Source organism: Dasypus novemcinctus, chromosome 8 (assembly GCF_030445035.2).
Source record: "Dasypus novemcinctus isolate mDasNov1 chromosome 8, mDasNov1.1.hap2, whole genome shotgun sequence".
NCBI lineage: Eukaryota > Metazoa > Chordata > Mammalia > Cingulata > Dasypodidae > Dasypus > Dasypus novemcinctus.
In genome coordinates this window covers 52,889,567-52,911,731 of record NC_080680.1, presented here as the reverse complement: position 1 = coordinate 52,911,731, position 22,165 = coordinate 52,889,567, and the positions used below count along the sequence as shown (strand labels likewise).

At 35.1% G+C, this 22,165-nt stretch overlaps 1 long non-coding RNA gene across 1 annotated transcript in view; it reads right to left on the bottom strand.

Moving 5' to 3' along the window:
* Window positions 1–21,403, bottom strand: part of LOC111764033 (uncharacterized) — a 52,657-nt gene extending 31,254 nt beyond the window's left edge. Inside the window, exon 1 of the long non-coding RNA XR_002796747.2 lies at window positions 21,296–21,403. This is a non-coding gene — a long non-coding RNA (uncharacterized lncRNA). The remainder of the gene's footprint in view (window positions 1–21,295) is intronic.
* Between the last annotated feature and the right edge of the window lie 762 nt (window positions 21,404–22,165).

Sequence of the window (22,165 nt, the reverse complement as noted above, 5' to 3'; positions counted from 1 at the left end):
AGATCATATTAATAAATCATGTAACTATTACAAATAATGCTTTGGATATAACACAAAATTCAGAAAATAGGTCCCTCTTAGTGAATGTTTTTTCTTTTTTATTTTCTCGTAATATGAACAGTAGTACAGTAAATACCTTGGGAGATATATCTTTTATTGCATCTGCAATAACTGGTGTTACAAATGACCTCTCCCAGTCACAATAGACCACATCTCCCAGTTGTCATATTCACTTGAATTTTGGCTGGTCCTGTGACTCAGTTGGAAAAAATCAGAATGTGGCAGAAAAATACTGTGTAAATTCCAAAGCCTAGTCAGAAGAAGCCTTGCAGGTTCTATTTTGATCTCCTGGAACATTCACTCTTAGAGCTTTGAGCCATCTTATAAGCAGATCTACTATTCTCAGACCACCATGACCTGAGAAGCTTGAGCCATATAGCAATGCACTAAAAGTTTAGATGCCACATAGGGAAAGAGACCAAAGAACACTGAAGTTCAGATACATTGGTAAATAAGTCACCGTGGCTTCAGCTCCACTAAGCCATCACTCTCAAATGACACCTAGTCAGCAGAGATGAACTGCCTATCTGACCACTTTTAAATTCCCAATTCATAACATTTTGACAAAATTAAATGATTGAGGTGATGATTCAACCAAGTTCCTGAAGAAAATGTAAAAAATGGATAAAATATGAAATAATCATTTTCTAGCATTGGACATCAGGAAATTATCCCTAAGAGAAGGGAAAAAAATAAGACAAGTCCAATCATTGCCCTAGTTCACAGCCTGGGCAGAGTTCTCAGTTCTTGACAAAGGAAGGCAGAACTAATTTAGAGGACAGCAGTCTCCCTGAGTTGAGGGAATGAAGCTTGGAATCCAGAAGGCTAAGGCAGCTGTAGCCTGCTGGACAAAATATGAGAAAATAGAGAGATGCAAGAAAGATAATTCTAGATATCTACAGAGGATTACCTTCAGTTCTTCTGCTGTATAGTACCCAAGTGTCTACATGTGAGGATACAACCTTAGGCTGGGGAAGGACCCCATGAAAGACTGGAAAGAGTTCATATAGGATTTGGTAAAGTTCCAGATCCCATCTACCAGATTGGAAAACCTCACAATTAATAAAGTATTGTTATTATTAGTATTGTCAGATTTTGCCTCAGTAGAGGGGAGTGGGGCAGGAATTAGCTATAGACTAATACCTACTCTGACATATCCTAATATGTTTAAAAGTAAGATTGTAAAGTAACAAACTCTTTACAAATAACTTAACCATACCCCGAACAAGGTGAAATAATATGTATGGAAATACAAAAGTATCCAGCATCCAAAAAGTTGAAAATACAATATTTGGTATCTAATCAAGAATTGCAAAACACACAATAAAGCAGGAAACTCTGTACCATAATTCAAGTATCCAATCAATTGCAACTGACCCAAAAAGGACAGAGTTGGTTAATTTGTAGGAGACTATATTTAAAAATTTGTAGTAATTGTATTGAATATGTTTGAGAAAATAAAGAGGATATTAAGTAGAGAATGGAAGATATAAGAGGACACATGCTAAAACTGAAAACCTTAATTTCTATGATGAAAAATACACTGTCATTTTAAGCATATAAGACATTGCAGAATATTTTTTAAAAGTGCATGTTAAGACACAACAATTGAAACTATCCAAAATGAAGCACAAAAAGACTGACAAAAATTAAAAGAGCACCAGAGTGCTGTGAGATATCTTCAACAAGCTTAATATAATTATAATTGGAGTCACTGAAAAGGAGGGGAGCAGAAAAATGTTTGAAGAAATAATGACCAAAGTTGTCCCAAATTTGATGAAAAGCATGCATCCAGAGATCCATAAACTCAACAAACTACAAGCAAAATATTTTGAAAGTAATTCTAACACAGACCAAAAAAAAGGAAATGTTGGTATTTGACCTCTAACTTTTGAGATGGTTTTTCATGCAGCATAGTAAGAGAACTGAAATAGCATCCTTGATTTTTTTAAATAATAAATTTCTAAAAATAGTATTATAAGACATAAATGTGAGTGGGACTTCTGAGAAGATGGTGTTAGTGTAGGAAGGCATGGTTCAACTCTCTCACAAAAACAATGGAAAAGGGAAAAAGCCTGTCCAAAGGAGCTGCTTTGGAAATCTGCAGATTGGTAGAGAACTGCACATTCTCCAGGAGGGCAAGGGACAGAGAGATGAAGAAGCCTAATGAAAACTAATATACTAGCCCCATGGATAGGAACAGCACCCATCCTCCACCCTCAAGGCAAGCAGCCTGGATAAAAACCACACTTCACAGCAGCCAACTAAGAAGTGAGCAAATAGTTTCCTCCCTGGGAAAAGGGAGGACGTGGCAAACAGAGGAGAGTAGTTTATCTTAGTTATGCTTAGAATTTTGGCTCTGAGCAGACCAGACTAACTGGCAATGATAGTTTGAAAGAGACCTGTCTGTGGAAAGATTTGATGGCGAGCACCATCTACTGGTCGGCGGGGAAACTGCAAGGGGAAAAATATATTTTGGACTTTCTCATCCCAGACCCCTTGGGTCCCAACCCTTACAAAAGACATAAATACCAATATCCAAAAAGGATAGTGCACCCCAAATAGAATAAATGCAAATAGACCTACTCTGAGACACCTACTATTCAGAATGACAAATGCCAAAGGTAAAGAGAGGATTCTGAAAGCTGCAAGAGAAAAACAATACATCATATAGAAGGGAAGCTCAATAAGACTAAGTGCCAATCTCTCATGAAAAACCATGGGCAGTGTATGAAGTATTTAAGGTTCTGAAAAGAAAAACTGTCAGCCAAGAATTGTTTCCCTGGCAAAACTGTTTTTCAAAAATGAGGATGAGGGAAACGGACTTTGGCCCAGTGGTTAGGGCGTCCGTCTACCCTATGGGAGGTCCGCGGTTCAAACCCCGGGCCTCCTTGACCCGCGTGGAGCTGGCCATGCGCAGTGCTGATGCGCGCAAGGAGTGCCGTGCCACGCAAGGGTGTCCCCCGCGTGGGGGAGCCCCACGTGCAAGGAGTGCGCCCGTGAGGAGAGCCGCCCAGCGTGAAAAGAAAGAGCAGCCTGCCCAGGAATGGAGCTGCCCACACTTCCCGTGCCGCTGACGACAACGGAAGCGGACAAAGAAACAAGACGCAGCAAACAGACACCAAGAACAGACAACCAGGGGAGGGGGGGGAAATTAAATAAATAAATCTTTAAAAAAAAAAAAATGAGGATGAGTTTAAAATCTTCACAGGCTAACAAAAATAGAAAGTTTGTTACCAAAAGACTAGATTTTCAAGAGATACTAAAGGAAGTTCTGAAGCCCAAAAGGAAAAGACAAGGGCAAGAGACTTGAAGAAGAGTGCAGGAATGCAGATCATTAGTAAGAATAGCAAAAGGGTTAAAAGGGAGACAATAGTAAAATATGACAACAAAAGCCAAAGGATATAATGCACTAAGCAATACCTTTATAGTATTATAGTATTTAAATTTAATGTTAATGGATTTAATTCACAAATGACATAGAAAATATAAAACAATGCTAGCCATCTGCATGCTGTTAGCAGAGACTCACTTCAGATACAAGGACACAATGAGATTGAAAGTGAAAAGATGGAAAAATATATTCCATGCAAATGGTAACCGGAAAAGACATGGAGTAACAATACTAACACCAGACAAACAGATTTTGAATAAAAAAACATTATAAGAGAATAAGGTCATTATATATTAATAAAAACAGCAATTCACCAAAAAGAAATTACTATAACAAATATTTATTTACCTAAACCAAGTGCCCCAAGGTACATGAGGCACACACTGACAAACTGAAGGGAGAAATAGATGTCTCTACTGTAACAATTGGAGACTTCAATACACCACTCTCAGCGTTGGAAAGAACATCTAGAGAGAAGATAAATAAGGAAACAGAGATCCTGAATAATATGATAAATGAACTAGAACTAAAATACATTTTTAGGGTATTACATCCCAAGAGAGCATGGTATATAGTCTTTTCAAGTACTCATTAATCCTTATCCAGGATAGACCATATGTTGGGTAACAAGACAGGTCTCAATAAATTGAAAAAGACTGAATAAAAGGTTAAAATTATACACTGCACTTTCTTTCTCTGATCATATTGGAATGAAACTGGAAATCATTAACAGGCATAAAAGGAAAAAATTCAAAAACATATGAAATTAAACTATGCATTCTTAAATAATCAGTGGGTCAAAGAAGAAATCACAAGCAAAATTATTAAATATCTCAGGACAAATGAGAATAAGTAAACAACATATTAAAATCTAGGGGATACAGCAAAGGAAGTTCTGAAAGGGAAATTTAGAGCCTTCAGTGTTTGTATCACAAAAGAAGAAACGGGAAAATCAAAGACTATATTGCACACCTGGAGTAACTAGAAATAAAATATCAAAGTATTCCCAAACCAAGCCGAAGGAAAGAATAATAAAGATCAGAGCAGAAATAAATGAAATTGAGAACAAAAAACAAACAAATAATATAGAGAGTCAACAAAACCAAAACTTGGCTCTTGATGAAAATCAACAAACGCTTATCTACACTGATAAAGAAAAGAGAAGAGAAGATGCAAATAAGTAAACTTAGTAATGAGAGAGGTCGTTTTCACTGATCCCACAGAAATAGGCGAGATCATAAGAGGACAGTATGAACACCTGTACACCAAGAAACCAGACAACGTAGATGAAATGGACAAATTCCTAGAAATGCTGGAAAAACCTACTATGATGCGAAAAGAAACAAGACTTCCACAAACCAATCATGAATATAGAGATTGAAACAGTCATCAAAAACCTCCCAAAAATGAAAAGCCAAGGACCAGACGGCTTAAAAGTTGAACTCTGCCAACCATTCAAAAATGATCTAATACCAGTCTTGCACAAATTTTTCCAAAAAATTGAACAGAAAAGAACATTACCAAACTCATTCTATGAAGCCAACATCACGCTAATGCCAAAGTCAAATAAAGATGTTATGAAAAAAGAAAATTACAGAACAATTCTTTAATGAATATGGAGGCAAAAATCTCAACAAAATACTTGTTAACTAAATCAAAAACATATTAAGGCATTTACCAGAGCATCACCGGGGCGGGGTCTGGCCTGCTCGACTGGACCCGACAGAGGGCAGAGGGCGGGCAGCGCGGCGCGGGCGGCCGAGGCCCGGGCGTCGCCGGCGGCGGAACCTGCTGAGCCCGCGCGGAGGCTCGCCCAGCGCCGCGGCCCACGGGGGCTGCACGCGATCGGACCGTGGCCGTCGGTGGACGGGAGCAGGGGGCTGAGGAGTCGCCCCGGGACTTCAGCCTGGCGCTGCCGAAATTCCTGGTGTGCCCGCTGTCCAAGAAGCCCTCTCAGGTATGAAGCATCGACACATGAACAGATGAATGAAGAGTTGGGGAAAGCATATCCAACCATTGATGGCATGCCTAATGTGATTCCTCAGGCAGCTAGGATGCCACATCAAAACAGGAAGCAAGAAGAAATGGAGCAGCACTAGGTCATGATTTAAAGAAAACACACACTGCAATTAAATTCTGTTAATTCTGTATACCTTTTAAAAGTCAGGGTGGCGGGTCATAAGTGGGGAAGAAGAATGTTTCTGTCTTTCCTACACTGACTGTCCTTATTCCTCTGGTCTCTAGCAGAACCAGGTCTCTTGTTCCACTCAACCTCTGTTGAAGAAAACTTCCCACAGGACTGCGCTAGCACAACCAGCCTGTTTTTACAGTCTGCTCTTGCCAATCACCATTGCAGTTTATGCGTTCTTCTACCTTGGACATGGATGGAAATTAAACTCTTCAGACATAAGGCAACCAGAGCCAAGATGGTATATGTATAATAATGATACGTTTTGGGCCTCTGGCTCTTAAAGCTCAAGTACATGGAAGTACTGGAGACCATTTAATTTGGAGGACAGATGCTTTGCCTTGCATCTGTCAAAAGCTTAGTCCTATGAGATGCTAAAGGGGCTTCTGTTCTTGTACTTTTGTTTTGCCCTTGTTCTTTTGAAGGTTCTAATTTATAACAACAGCTGTTTCAGAAGACACATTTTAACAACGTGTCTTCTTGGGGATTAATATTTCTTCTTTCAGCTAAAAACCATTTGAAATGTTGTTTGTTTAGATTCAAGCTCTTTGGTATAGTCACATGTTATGAATGAGTAAAATCATTCCAAAGGAACAATGCTAGAGTAGTTTTAGAGAAATGCATTTAAACTAGTGTTACATTACCCTAAGAGTAAAATGGAAATTTCATAGAGTTGTGAAAGTTTTGAGTTTGGAAAATTAATTTCTTTGACATCAAATGCATCCATTGATAATAAAATAAGATGTTAATACCCATTAAAAAAAACACATCAAAAAATTTTATACATCACAATCAAGAGGGCTTTATACCAGGTAGACAAGTGTGATTCAACATATGAAAATCAATATAATACACCATTTTAATAAATTGAAGAAGAAAAATCACATGGTAATTTCAATTAATGCAGAATATGCATTTGACAAAATACAACATCCTTTCTCGATAAAAATAGTACAAAAGATAGGAATAGAAGGAAAGTTTCTCAACATGATAAACGGCATATATGTAAAACACACTGCTAACATTGTACTTAATGATGAAAGACTGAAAGCTTTCCCACTGAGATTGAATACTGTGCTAGAAGTTCTAGTTAGATGAATTAGGCAAGAAAAAGAAATAAAATCACCTAAATACAAAAGGAAGAAGTATCACTTTAATTTTTCACTGGTGATATAATCCTATCCTTAGAAAATCCCCAAAATTTCAAAACAAACTATTGGAGTTTATATGATTTCAGGAAAGTGGCAGGATACAAGTTTAATATGCAAATAATGAATAGCAATTCCATACACTACTAACGAGCAATCTGAGGAGACAGTCAGAAAAAAATTTCATTTACAATAGCAACTAAAATAATCAAATATTAAGAATAAATTTAACCAAGGACATAAAGGATCTGTATTCAGAAAATTACGAATCATTGCTAAAAGAAACCAATGATGATCTAAACAAATGAGAGGATATTCCGTGCTCACTGGTTGGAAAACTAAATACCATTAAGATGTCAATTCTATCCAATTGATTTACATATTTAAAACAATCCTGATAAAAATTCCAATATCCTTTGTAGAACTGTAAAAGCCAATTACAAAATTTATCTGGAAGGGAAAGGGCCTCCAAATACCCAAAAAATATTTTTAAAAGGAACAAAGTTGGAGGACTCTCACTTCCAGGCATTTAAAGCATAGCATTTAGATACCGTGGTAAAAATAGCATGGTAGTGGCATAAAGATAGATACATTGACCAATGGAATCAAATCAAGACTTTGGAAATAGACCCTCATATCTATGGTCCAGTGATTTTTTACAAGGCTGTTAAACACACTCAGCTGGTGTATTCAACAAATGGTGCTGGGAAACCTAGATATTCATTTCTAAAAGAAAGAAAAAGTGCCCTTATCTCACACCTTATAAAAAATTAATTAAAAATGAACCAAGGACCTAAATATAAAAACTAGAACCATAAAACTCTTAGAAGAAAAGGTAGGGAAACATCTTCAAGAACTTGTGCTTAGTGGTGTTCTTGAACCTCATACCTAAAGCACAAGCAACAAAAGAAAAAAATAAATAAATGGCACTGCTTCAAAATTAAATACTTTTGTTCTTCAAATACTTCAAAAGAAACTAAAAAGGCACCCTACTCAATAGATCTGATAAGGGATTGAGCTCCATGTTATATAAAAGATGACACAATTTAACAACAAAATGGCAAGCATCTCCATTAAAAATGGACAAAAGAATTGAACAGACATTTTTCTGAAGTGGAAATACAAATAAGCAAAAGACACTTGAAAAGATGTTCAACATCACTAGTTATTAGAAAAATGCAGATCAAAACTACAATGAGATATCATCTCACACCACACAAAATGACTATTAATAAAAGAATAGTAAATTTCACATGCTGGAGTGGATATGGAGAAATAGGAATACTCCTTCACTGTTGGTGGGAATGTAAAATGGCACAATCTCTATGGAAGTTCATCTGGTGGTTCCTCAGTAAAGTAAATATATAACTGCCATATAATTCAGCAGTTCTACTACTAGGAATATATTCAAAGAACTGAATGCAAGGACACAAGCAGACATTTGCACACAAAAGATCATAGAGGCATATTCACAACTGCTAAAAGACAGAAACAACCTAAGTGTCTATGAAATAAGGAATGGATAAACAAGGTATGATATATTAATACGATGGAATATTATCCAACTGTAAGACAGCAGTTGGGAAAACACATGACAACATGGAAGAAACTTGAGGATATCATGTTGAGTGAAATAAGTCGGGCCCAAAAGGGCAAATATTGCATGGTCTCACTGATTTGAACTAAATACAATGAGTAGACTTAAAGAGGCTATGAAGTATAGGTTGGTGGAAGATGGAATGTCAGATGAGAAGGGGGAGAAGGCACTGGGTGTATGTAAAATGTTTAATAAGGTCAAATGTATGTGGTCATGGCTGAACTTGATGGTAACATATTATAATGAATGTAACGAACACTGTTTATTTAAGGATGTGATTGTGGCTGAAAAGAGCAGTCTAGGAAGATTAGCATTAGTTGGAAACCAGCTGGAGGATAATATTGGGAATGTATAACAATGAATTTGGAAGTAGATAAGGATTGTGGTTAATATAAATACAGGAATGTTCTTCAACTATAGGGTGTTGAGAGTATGATGATACATGGGAAAATATAGCTAATGTATTTCTGGACTATATTTATCAACATTGTAATGTTTTTGTAGTAAAATTGGTACTATCTTAATTCTTAAGATAAAAAATAGAATTTGGGGTTTGGTTTTTTGAGGTATGAATAGACTTAAGCATTTGTTTCTCTTCATTGTTTTTCATTAATAAGGAAAAATTGGCTATGTCATTACACTAATCTGCATTCATCTGTGTATTTTTCTGAACACTAGAAGAAGAATTGAGTTAGCAGTTGGAATTAGATGAAATAAAAGAACCTGAAAAAGAACTTTTTAGAAGTAATGTTTCCATGACGGTTGTGCTGCCTTTTCCTTTTTTTTATTTTTGTGAATTTAAAATAAAATTGTTAATTTAAAAAGGAAAAATGCAGCCTACTCAATGGGAGAAAATATTTGGAAGCCACATATCCAATAAGGATTTGATATCCATGTTATATAATGAGATCACAGAACATAGCAATAAAAGGACAAGCAACCCAATTTAAAATGGGCAAAATACTTGAGTAAACATTTTTCCATTTTTCCAAAGAGGAAATACAAATGGTCAAAAAGTACATGAAAATATAGTCAATATCACTAGCTTATTAGGGAAATGCAGATTAATACTACAATGAGATACCATTTCACACCTTATAGAATTGCCATTGCTAAAAAAGCAGAAAATTACAAATGGCTGGAATGGATGTGAAGAAAAAGGAACATTTCGCTGTTGGTGGGAATGTAGAATGTTGCAACTGCTGTGGAAAACAGATTGACTGTACCTCAGGAAGCTGAATATAGAACTGCATTATGATCCAGTAATCCCATTACTAGAAATATTCAGAAGAACTGAAAGCAAGGATGTGACCTGACATTTGCACCTCAGTGTTCATAGCAACATTATTCACAATTTCTAAAATATGGAAATAGACTAATCAAGTGATGAATGGATTAACAAAATGTGGTATATACATAGAGTAGAATACTATTCATCTATAAGAAGAAATGAAATTGGTATGCATATGACAATACAAATGATCTTTGAGTACACTGTGTTGAGTGGATGTCAGACACAAAAGGACAAATATTGTATGGCCTCATGAATATGAACTAAATATGATCAACTCACAGAGGTAAACTCTAGAATATTGATTACTAGAAGATAGAATGTGAGTTGACAATGGGAGCCGATGCTTAATGTATGCTGAATTTTTAATAAGGTTTATTGTAAAATGTAGAAATGAATAGCATTGATAGTATCATTTTATAGTGGGTATAACATTGCTAGTTTAGAAATGTGATTGTGCCCGAAAAGGATAGTCTGAGAATGTAAATGTTAATTGAAAGGAAGCTAGAGAACAATCTAGGAACTGTATTCAGTGATTTCAGTGGTGGATGAAAATTGTCATTAATAGTACAAATATAAGAATTTTCTTCTTTTACAAAGTGTTAAGAATGTGTTGATACACAAGAAAATTACAACTAATAAAACTTACAGATGATAGTTCACAGTAATATTCTAAGGGACAAAAATGGAGGAACAAGGGGATATGGAATTTTTCCTTTTGGTGTAATGAAACTATTTTAAAATTGACTGAGGTGATGACAGCACATCTCTGTGATGAAAATGAGAACGACTGAATGTACACTTTGAATGGATTGTACAAGGCATGGGACTGTATAATGCAGTGAATCCTGTGGTGGAAGATGGACTGTGGTTAACAGAAAAATATGAACTATCACAAATATATCATACTAGTACAGGGTGTTAATAATCGGCAGGTTGGAGGAAAAATACACAAAATGTAAGACATGGACTGTAGGTAGTAGTAATATTTCCATGATACTCTTACACAGTTTGTAACAAATGTTTTACAACACCACAAGATGTTGATGGTAGGGTGATATATGGGATCCCTGTATGATAATATGCATGTTTGTTTTGTAAGTTCACAATTTTTACTATACACTTATTGTTTATGTATGTTCATGTATGAATGATATATTTCAATAAAATTTTTAATGAATAAAAGAGGTAAATGAGTGTGAAAGGTGTAGACTTTTGCCAACTATTATTTCTAAATTGTCCTTTAAGGAGTTTATTTTTCATTTATCCTCCTACCAAATATCTTCCTTATTTTATTGTCCACTTCATTTCATCTTGAGAGGCATTATCATTTGTATATGAGAGCTCAGTCTTTGGACTTAGATTGATGTGTTTCAACTTATAACTTTTCTCTGCCTGTTTACTCTTTCAATAATAAGTTTAATAAAATATCATCTGCCCTTGTGTATCAGTACCCTGACATCTGATGCAGTACCCCCTGATTCCATTATATTCCTCAAGAGATTCTCTTGTCCTCCTTCCAATGTTCCTGAGTCTGGTTTGTATTTTTCTCTTCTGGCAAGCTTGAGGCACCCTCCATGTTTGAGTCACAAAATACAAATTGTGTAATATTGATGAGTCCAAATATGACTTAAATGCTCTGATATTTGCATCTAAAACTGGAATTGAAAAGTGTGAAGATGAATGATAAAACTAATGTTAACTGAGAGTTTTTTATCTACTTTAAATGGTATTGAACAGCTAATAAAAATCATTATGAAGAGAGAAAAACATCAGATGAAAAGAAAATGCTTTTTATGTTAGTACCTTTAATGGTGCTTCTTTCCTGCTGTTTGAACAGAGGACCCCGTATTTGTATTTTACATTAGGCCCTGCAAATTATGTAGCCTGTCTGGCTCCTGATAAATACCGAAGTGGCGAGATAGCACATGGGCTGTGAAGCCAGACCACCTGGGTCCATTAGTCCCTCCCTAACAGTCCTCACTGTTTCTTTGATCTCAGATATTAACCTCTCTGTTACCTCCATTTATCTCATCTGAAAATTGAGAATAATAATATTGTGAAGTTTAAATCGGTTAACATTCAAGAAACTCAGAACAATACCCAACACATAGTGTTTAAAGAATTTTAGGTGTATTAATTATCTACTAAGGATATTAAATATTTTGGTATCATATCTGCTTTATGTATTTTCGCAGTTGACTTTATAGCATTTCTTTTTTCTTCTTCTTACACATATTTCAGTCATACTAAATTGGATATTTCCCTATAGACATACCTTAAAGTTTCATTAACATTTTCTGATGACATATCATTCTTGAATTTGGAAAATCCTCCAGATTCTAAAATTCTGATCAATATTTACCTCTACTTTATTTATATTTTAATAAAATTATATTTGTTTTATATTATATTTAACTAATAAATTTGGCAATTACTTACATGTAGGGTAAATAATCATGGGTTTTCTATTACTAAGTGTAATAGGAACATATATATTTTCTTCTTTAAAGATCTTATATTTTTAGAGCATGCAAAATGCAAATGTAGATAGTAGATAATCTTTACAGATATAGGCTGCATTTTGAATTTTGTCAAATGACTGAACAAAAACTCAAAGAATTTTAGGGATATTTGAAAACATGTTCACTTTGAACAAGCTAGTTATAACTATACAAAATTTCAATATCATCTTCATAAATGCCATTGCTTTTTTACATTTATTTGAAAATGTTGAAAGTGTGATGAGTTTCTTGTTTCTACTAAATTAGTCGTCTAACTAAATTTTCAGTAAGAAAATCAATTAACATTTTCTAAATGTTTTAATTTCTGCTAGAAAACTAAGTATTCTGTAATAATAACCTGAATCTTTTTTTCCATTATTTTTATTACTTTTATTCTGATTATAGTAGTATCACATGCCACGGAAAAAACTGCCATAAAATATTTTAAAAAGAAAAAGTATACACTTGCACACATATAGCAATCACAGAGAGGCAACTGACTATTGCCTCTCTTCATAAATTCTTCATATATTTTTGTATATAAATTTTGGATAGATAAGTTCAGACTGCATATACAATTTAATGTTCATTTTATTAAAAGCTAGCTTTACAATAGAAAAAAAAGGCGTGCATGCTCTTAAAAATTTTAAAGACCTTATAACATGATTTCCTCATACTTTTCAACTCTTACCCACCAAAATTATTTTCACTCAATGGCAATAATATTAATAGTCTATGGAGAAGAGAGAAAAGAAAAGGTTTCTGGGGTTTTTTGTTTGTTTTTCATTCTCCTTCCCAACATATAGCCATAGCTATTTACCACCTGGATTACATTGTATGCTAGATAGTGAGTTGCCTTAGTTTTGAAAAGGATGCACAATTGGATATTGCAATCATGCCTTAACAGCTCATCATTCCCCAAAAGTATAGTTCCAATTAACCACGAACCTCTGTTCTGTCAGCTCCCAGCTCTGATGTGTTTACTCCCAGGGATGTTCTTTTCTTCAATCACTGGCAGTGTCTGAATCTGGCCAATAGCCCCAGGTCAGAAACCAACACAATGCTATCCTCAGGGACTCCTTCTTAAATATCCCTCTAGTTCTGTCTGACAAGTGCCCTAGCCAGGCATTTCACACTTGTCCCCATCAAGACTAACCACAGAACAACATCTTTGAAGTGTTTTTGTCCTAATAACTAATTGATTGTATGCTTTCCTAAGGCAATAGACTACATATATAACCCACAGTCTTCTTTACTTTACTTGCTTGATGCTATTTCCTGGGCTCCATGTTACTTTGTTGCTTCAGTCTTGGGTAGAATGCCTGCTCAGGTGCTCATTTATCTTAAAGCTCTACATTCTTATTTCTTCTGCACCTGTTTTAAATGTGTGATTCATTTCATTTCAGGTCCAATTGTTTTCTCCTTAGTGGTTAGCTTCTATTCATCCTCCTGATCTGTCATTTCCTCAAAGCAGTCTATGTTGTCTGAGGAGCACTTCTCACAGTTATAATTTTTTCCTTCATATGCCTGATTATTTGATCCAAGTCCATTTCCCCTCACTGTCATCTTCATAATGGTGCAATTTCTTAATGTCTTTGTTTACATTGTATTTCTCCTCCATGTTTTATGATCAGGATTCAGAAATGGTGACTGAATTAAGGAATGAATGAATATGAGCTGAAAAGGTGGTTCATTTGATAGTTGTTTTTATAAGAATAATACCTATATATATATATTTAATAATGTACTATCATCTTGTACAATTTATAAGAAAAATGATAGTGATTAACCATTATTCATACCAACTTTACACTAGATATTTTACTTACATTTTATTACTTACATGCACAGAGCATCTCTAGTTTGTTTTACCATTGCTTCTGTTAAATATAATTAATACTCAGATTAAAGAGTTTATTCAAGATCATAAATTTCGTAAGTAGTAGACTTGAACCTAATTACATCTGAATCCAGCCTTCATACTTAGCTTATGCCCTACACCATACTTTAAAAATGGGAAGCTGAAGTACATTTAAAAGACTACATAATATAACATATACTTTAAAAAGAAAAGCGACCCTTACTTGGACTTCAGATTAACTCCAGTTGGCTCTCTAATTAGAACAAGGTCCTTAAAATTCAAAGTGTTTTTTTATAAATGTGTTTCATGGGAATAAAAAAAAATACTTTCAATTTGCATAGATTAATGGTTTGCAAAATACTGTAACCCAAAGGAAAAGTGGCCCAAGGACATAGTTTTGAGTGGGCAGGACTCCTAGTCCTTCATCCCACAACTTCAAGTTGAGAGACTGAACTGCCTGTTTTATATTTTATGTTTTGACGCTCTATATAAGTGGTATTTGAAAAAAATTGTATTCTGATACCAAAAAAAGCATAAACCACAACCCTTTGAAAAGTTTGAAAACAACTAAATTATGCCAGAAAGAACAGACTTTGAGTTCTGCAAGAATTGTTTCTGGAAGTACTCATCCTTAGCACAAATCAAGGAAGGAAATGAACTCTACTAGCAATATGGCCAGAGGGGTCCCCTTATCTAAAGAAAGGACCTCAAACCACCTGATGAGGCTCCCCAGGCTGTGGAAGGAATTATTCCAAGAAAGCTTCACCAACCAGGACCTTTATTACAATGGGAACTCTGTATTTAAGATTATCTTGACTGAAGAAGCAGCAGCATAGAAAAGTTGAAAAGCTCTGGTCCTTTCAATTCAGCCTTGCAATCTAAGACAATTTACTTTCTCACTGTGTCTAGAACTTCCTATGTGTAAAATTGAAAGATCACTCACAGCATTCTGCAAAGAATAAAATAATTTACATACAAATAAAATGTTAAAAAATATTATTGATAAGTGGTTAATAGAATTAGGCAATTTATTAGCAAAATTAACAGCAAAAACATTTTAAACATTCACTATTAGTCACTTATTTTTTATTTGATGGAGGCATAAGCAGACCATTCAGGTATATAAAATTGATGTGAGGAAATAAGCCAGAAAATAAACAAATAGAAATAGTTACAGGCTGAAACATTTAATCAATGACCACAGCATTATTACCCAGGAAAAAACTCACTCCTGCTGATAAATGATAGGAAAACAACTCAACTAGAATCACAAAATGTAACAAAGTATTGGGTCTGGCCACAAATTTGGCAAATTTTATTTTAGTCTGAAAAAAGCTGGCTCTATTTTCTCTCCCTATTAACACTATCTGTGTTGTGGAATTTAAGAGAAGTTCAATTATTTGAGTATAGAGAGGCCAGGACTCAGGAATGATTTTGAGAAGGAAAAATGGTTTATTGACGGCCGGCCGGACTCGGGAGCTTTCTGTTTGAATCCCGAGCCCGGAACAAGATTTTCAAACGTCTTTTATACAGAGAGGAAAGGCCAAATGGTCCCTTTGTTTCAGTTCTCAATAGGCTTCAATTTGCATATATCTCTTTCACATCTTAGGTAAGCTTTTAGCAAGGACTCCAGACATTTTAGATAAGCCTTGGTTTTTGCATTTCCCCTAAATACTTAAAGTTTATAGCCCTTGCTTTGTTAAACATTTCCTGGGACTGGAGCCTGCTGGTCCCTAAGAGCAGGACTGCAGCCTCTTACCGTTTCACACCCACAAGTCAAACAACTTAGTTATCTCTGAAGAGACAAAGAGCCTTCCACCCATAGCCCACATCATCTGTATGTACAGATTGCTACTATCTTTCCAAACATAGTACCTCACATTTGATTTTGAACTTTATAGATTTTGAGGCAATGTTAAGAAATTTTCCTTACTATACTCTCACAAGAATCCTGGGGTACATGGGCAACCATGATTTATATTAGAAAGCAGAAGAACAGATAATTCATCATTGTAGAAGGCCACATTGTATAAAGCAGAATATGAAATGCCAAATCATAGAATTTATTTTCATGGTCATTAGTTGAATCTGTAACATGGTTCCCTCCCATAAATTACTCATTATTACCACATGTTTTCAATAACAAACCCTCAAACCTTGTAAATACTCAATTACTTCACAATCCTTACCTGCTTATGAAGTGAAATGATGCTCCTTCACCCAATGATACCATTTGCACTAATGGTGTATAACTTAGAAATTTAGTGCAGAGCTACACAAAATTCAGTTTCCAACACAGTGTTTGACCTGTCTATACACATTCAATATAATTAAGCCTTAAAGTTTAGCCAGTTGACACAAAGATAACTTAATGGTAAAGGTGAAACTTGCTGCAGGCACCTGCTGTCCAGTCTAACCTCTTTTTCCTAATCCCCATTCTGCCAAGTTTTGGATAGTCATGTTCTCAGAAGAAGTCTTACAGTAGGGGATTTTCCTATGGTGGGTGGGGGGGATGACACCTGAGCATCTTTGGATGCTTTGGATTGTGCACAGCGCCTAGAATATAGTACCATGAGAGCCAGAGCAATAATGAAAATTGTGATAGAAAGAACAGAATGATCTGGAAGAGCTAACTTGGATATTTAGGTTGCTACAGCCAGACAAGAATACAAAATGGGACGAAATTCACTGGTCAGTGCATTATTCCCTCATTGATTTTTCCTGTCAGTTTCTTTCAGCTCATTGATTTCTATTCCTGATTGAGTCCTATTCATCTGTTGCTAGGAGGTCACTTCATTTCCCTTTTGCTCATTTCTTCTGCCTACTAGGCACTCCTCTACATATGCATGTCACTTTCACTAATCTCAATTGTCTACTGTCAACAGAGCGATTTCTTTATGCACAATCAGCTGCAAGTTTTCAGGGTTGGTGGCTCAGACAGCCACTGCATAACACTTAAACAGAGTGTACTCAACAGATTCATTTGTACTGTGCAGCCAGTTCTTCTGTTCGTGTTTTTTGTTTGTTTCCTTTATATTCAATTTGAAGGTATGCAATGTGTGTGGTCCCCAAGGAGTAAATAATGTCCTGATCTCTCTGACTGCAGTTGATATCACAGTGCCAAGAGTCATAAAATATCAGCCACCTTAAGGTCACAATGCTTTCTTTTTAATACCACATTAGCCAATGCTCTCTTTTTTTCTACCACTCTTTCCAGAAGCCATTTCATCAACCTCCATATGAGATCTTATTCCAACTGAGAACTGTTCAACAGGTGGAGGAAGTAGCTGTTCTTTCAAGTGTGATGACATTTGTATAATGTTACAGCAATTTGGATTCCATTTACTAGTGAAGTCTTTTTAAAATACAGGTAAACATTTCTGTCAAAGTATAACAAGGATTTACATGTATATATTTAAATCTATACATAGAAGCTATAAACACATTAATCCAGGGTATTCTTTAATCACAGATCCTATCCTTAGAAAATAAAACCAATTGGATAGCCATACAGTTTTATATTACCCAAATTCTAAATGTATTAGTGTTTAGGCAGATTGTATTCATTCCCAGGTTAAATATCACAAAATATGCCCACAGAGAAGACAACTCAACCTTCCTTAAGACGTTAGGACTACTATCTTTAATGAGATTTTTTTTCCAGGTTTGTTTTAGCATTGAAGATTATGCCTCTGAATTTTTTATACTCCTCGAAGATGTGATTTACTTTGTATTTATATGTAGTCATTTGCCATGCAGGTTTCAGTTTTGAAATTTATTATGCAACATTCAACAAGACTAACAGCATTAAATACTAATCAACTTTTAATAAGAATTACAAATGCTATATCACTGCTCAAGACAAGAAAAGCAATCACTGCAATCAGTCAGGTAGTCTAATCAATTTTCAAAATGAAATTAACCATGTATCATGTAGGGGGAAAAAACCTTGAAAAATAGTACACTGGGTCTTTCCTACAGAAAGAGAAAAGCTCAGTTTTAGAAAATGTTAATAGGATATTTACTCTCTGTATGACCTAGTCACTTTGGTAAGTTTTCAAAGGGTCACTGTGATTTATTTCTACATGCTCTTTAACTGATTTGAAAGGAGATTGCAAAGAATCATAAATATGTGACATAAAAATGAGGTTTTAAGGGGAGGGAGAGGGAAGAATAGGTGTAACATGGGGGCATGTTCGGGACATTGGAATTGTACTGAATGATTTTGCAATGACGGATGAAAACTATTATACATTTTGTCATGACCTATAAAACTTTGGGGAGCACAGTGCATACTTTAATGTAAGCTATAGTACGTGGTTAGTAGCAATGCTTCAATATGTCCTCATCAATTCTAATGAATGTACCACACTAATGAAAGATTTGTTAATGTGGGGAAGTGTAGGAGTGGGAGGGGGTGCGGCATTTGGGATTCCACTGTATTTTTATGTAACATTTATGTAATTTTAAGCTTATTTAAAATTTAAAAAAAATTTTTTTAATGTGATATAATATCTGCAATTGTTATCCATGAAGTCCTCATACAGATATTATCAGGAAGTGAATTTCAATTATCCCAGCATTTAGCCACTTCCTAAAATGGTGGAAAACATGCATGAATTTAACATACATGTTTTATGAAAACAAGGATTACTATAAATAAGAAAATTATTTAAATTGCTGACCCAACAAGCAATTTTTCTCGATAATTAAAATATCTTAGGTAGTGCCATTTTAGATTAAGAAGAGTCATCAAATTTATTTAACCAATATGGAATGCAGGACTACTATGTATTTTAGAATACATCTAGACCAGGGGTTCTTAATCTTTTTTGTTCCATGGACCCCATTGCCAGTCAGGTGAAATGAATACTACTGTAATTTATTTATTGCATGCATTCATAAGTGAAGGAAATGCTAGATTTCAGTTTGAGGTTGGAGAAAGTAGAGATAATAAGTTAATTTTTTTTCAATGCAAACTCACAGACTCCCTGAACTGTTAACCAGGGTTAAGAACCCCTGATCCAGTCCTCACCAGGGTTCTTAGCCAGTGGTCCATGAGCTTAAATTTAATTACAAACAAACATTATTCTTGTGTGGATGTGTTGGTGCAAGTGTGATATATTTATTAAATAATACACAGTAAAGTGTAGACTTAGTAAGGGGTCCATGGTTTTCACCTGGGTGGCAAAGGGGTTCCTGGAACAAAAAAGCTTATAAACGCTGGTTCTAGACACTGGAAACTCCAATAAGAAACAAATTCACAGTCCTCAAGGAACCCAAAGTCCATGAAGGAGACAGTCATGTAAACAGAATGAAAAACAAGTTGCTAAGTGCAATGACTTTGCAATGGAATTGAATAATCCTGATTGCTTAAAGAGAGTTGACTTCAGTATATGTGTCAAAGAGAAGTAAGCTAAATTGCTAATAAAATAATAATAATATTGACAACTACCTTCTACTGCATAGTTATTAAATGCTAGTTGTTCTACATACTATATATGTACTACACCCTTTTAATTCTTGTATAAAATATGTGGGTTTAGTACTGTAATTATCCTGGTTACATTTGTTTTAAAGATGGGAAAATAGTTTCAGAAAGTTTGAATAATTTGTCCAATATCACATAATTAATAATTGGTGAAACTGGTATAACAAACCATGCATTTGACCCTAAAGTCACCTAGGTGCTTAACTGCTTTGCTGAAAGTTCAAAAGCTCCCATTTAATACAGCCCAATTTTGAAGCAAAAGCCCATGTGAAATACCCTGAGACTCCTCTCACCATCGCTTGCAAATTATAAACTGGCATCTAATTATGGTGTGATGCATATTTTATGGGAACAACTTTATTATTTTTTTAAATTGCAAAGACATTTGAATTTGCCATTGACATTAATGTTTCTAATTCTATCTGCATAACAAATATGCTTTGCTCAAGCTATCTGCTCTATACAGACATTTAATAAAAAATAAGTTTTAAGAAGCGCAATCAAACTTGACAGCAAACCCAATATTATTAGTTAAGAAAACACACTTGACATGACAATACATGAACAAGAACAAACAATAATCGCTATGCCATGACATGGATGTACCTTTTCAAAATAGAATCTGGCCTTGTTACTGAAAAGACTCCTCAAAATCATCGAGGCATGTATACTAATTTCCTCAAAAATCCTTTGAAATTTCCAAAGGTTGTTCAGTGCTGTCATTTTATACATAGAAAATCATTTTTCTATGTTGTTATTATTTAGAACATGCAGCCAGACTTACAAGGAATGGTTCAGGGTTAAACATTGGTTAGGAGGGGAAGGAGAATTACCATTTGTACAAATCATCTCAGTCAACCTTAGAATCAACTTTAACATCACTATCTTCATTTATGCAGATATGGTACATTGGATAGCAGAGGTTAATGAATAAGCCAGAGTCAGGGGAGATGGGATCCATACCTAAGACTCATGACTCTGAACTCTGGATATTATTTTGCCAAATATATCACTTTTGAAGCTTCTCTGGAACTAAATAGAACTTTCAGGATTATTTACAACAGAAAATTGAGTGTTAAGTGGTCCTTTAAATAACTCAGACCCTAAAGATCTTATTTCTGATCCAATTCATGATTTTTAAAAAATTTCTCATTTGTCTAACATGTTCTTCAAATCTCTGCACTCTCAATATAAGACACCATATCTACCAAATTGAAATTGTTTAGCAGGAATTTTCCATGCCCTACCTTGATGCCTACCACTCACACTGAGCTTCAGTGGACAGTTCAAATAACAGGAATTACACACATTTAGGTACCTCATTTGTCTCTTCTTCTGGTTTATTGCTACTTACATTCAAACATACCTACATTTTCCCCCCTTTGTTACTTTCCATCAATCCTCATACGTCTAGCCTTCCATTTCAGCATGTATTTTTTCAATCAATTTGTATAAGTCCTATTTTCTAGGCACTGATCCTAGTAATCAAGTTAAAAAGCCCCTGTTTCATTATATTTACATTTTAATGACAGAGAAAATAAAGAAATAAACCAGTACATAATTTCACTTTAGGCAGTGAAAATGGTATTAAGAGAATAAGATTTGTTAAGTGTTACAGAGAAGAACTGACAGATGGGCTATTTCAAATACGGTTTTCAGGAAAGACATCTCTGAGAAAGTTACATGTAAGGAGATGCAATTAGCAAACACTGGTTAAGCCATCTTTCTCAAAACTCCAGAAAACAGGTAAGAGTTTAATACCTGGGCAAATGTCGAATCAAGAAAAGCTTCTGGTCCCCTTGCTATTCCCCACCCAGTGTGGGGTCCGGCTGCATTCCCATTGTGAGTTGCTGACCCTGTTGTGGAGGAAGCAGAGTAACTCCTATGCACAAATGAGCTGCCTATATCTTGGTGCCAATCAATTGGGTGCCAACAAGAAATACTGATCCAGGACATTCACCTCTGGTTTGAACCTCCTTGAACTTGTTCTGCTGCATAGCTTATTGAGGTCAGCTAAATTGGAGTAAGAAACAAATAAATCAAACTGTCCTGGGACAAAATATTACTGGCTTTAAGACATACAATAGAACACCCCAGGAAAATTGAAATCTATTTTATAGATAGTAGAGAGGAAATTCAGATTCCTGTAAACAAGGGAGTTCATAAGGCCATTAACTAACACAAACCCAAGACAAGATGCAGCATCAGAAAAGAGAGAGAGGATGCTGGACTTCAATTTTGTCTCAGGGTGAAATTCTTGTTAAGAGGGCTAGATTCTGAAGGAAAACACCAGCCAACACAGATCAGATTTGCAAAGACTGTGATAGGTGTTTTTGCTTGTCAGTGAACTCCAAGAAAATTGAAACAATTGAGGCTAAGGGGCAGAAATAAAAAAGAACAACAACAACAAAAAAGCACAAAGATCTTGAAAACTGTGAGACATCATCCAGCATACCAATATACACATTAAAGAAGAAGAAAGAAAGAGGCTGAAAGAACACTCAAAGATATAATGGCAAAAAGAAACTATAAAAATTTAAGATAGGAAAAAATACAATGAAACCCAAAGAGTATAAACTCAAATAGCATAATGCCCAGGCAGGCAGATGTTAGTTAAACTGATGATAGGAT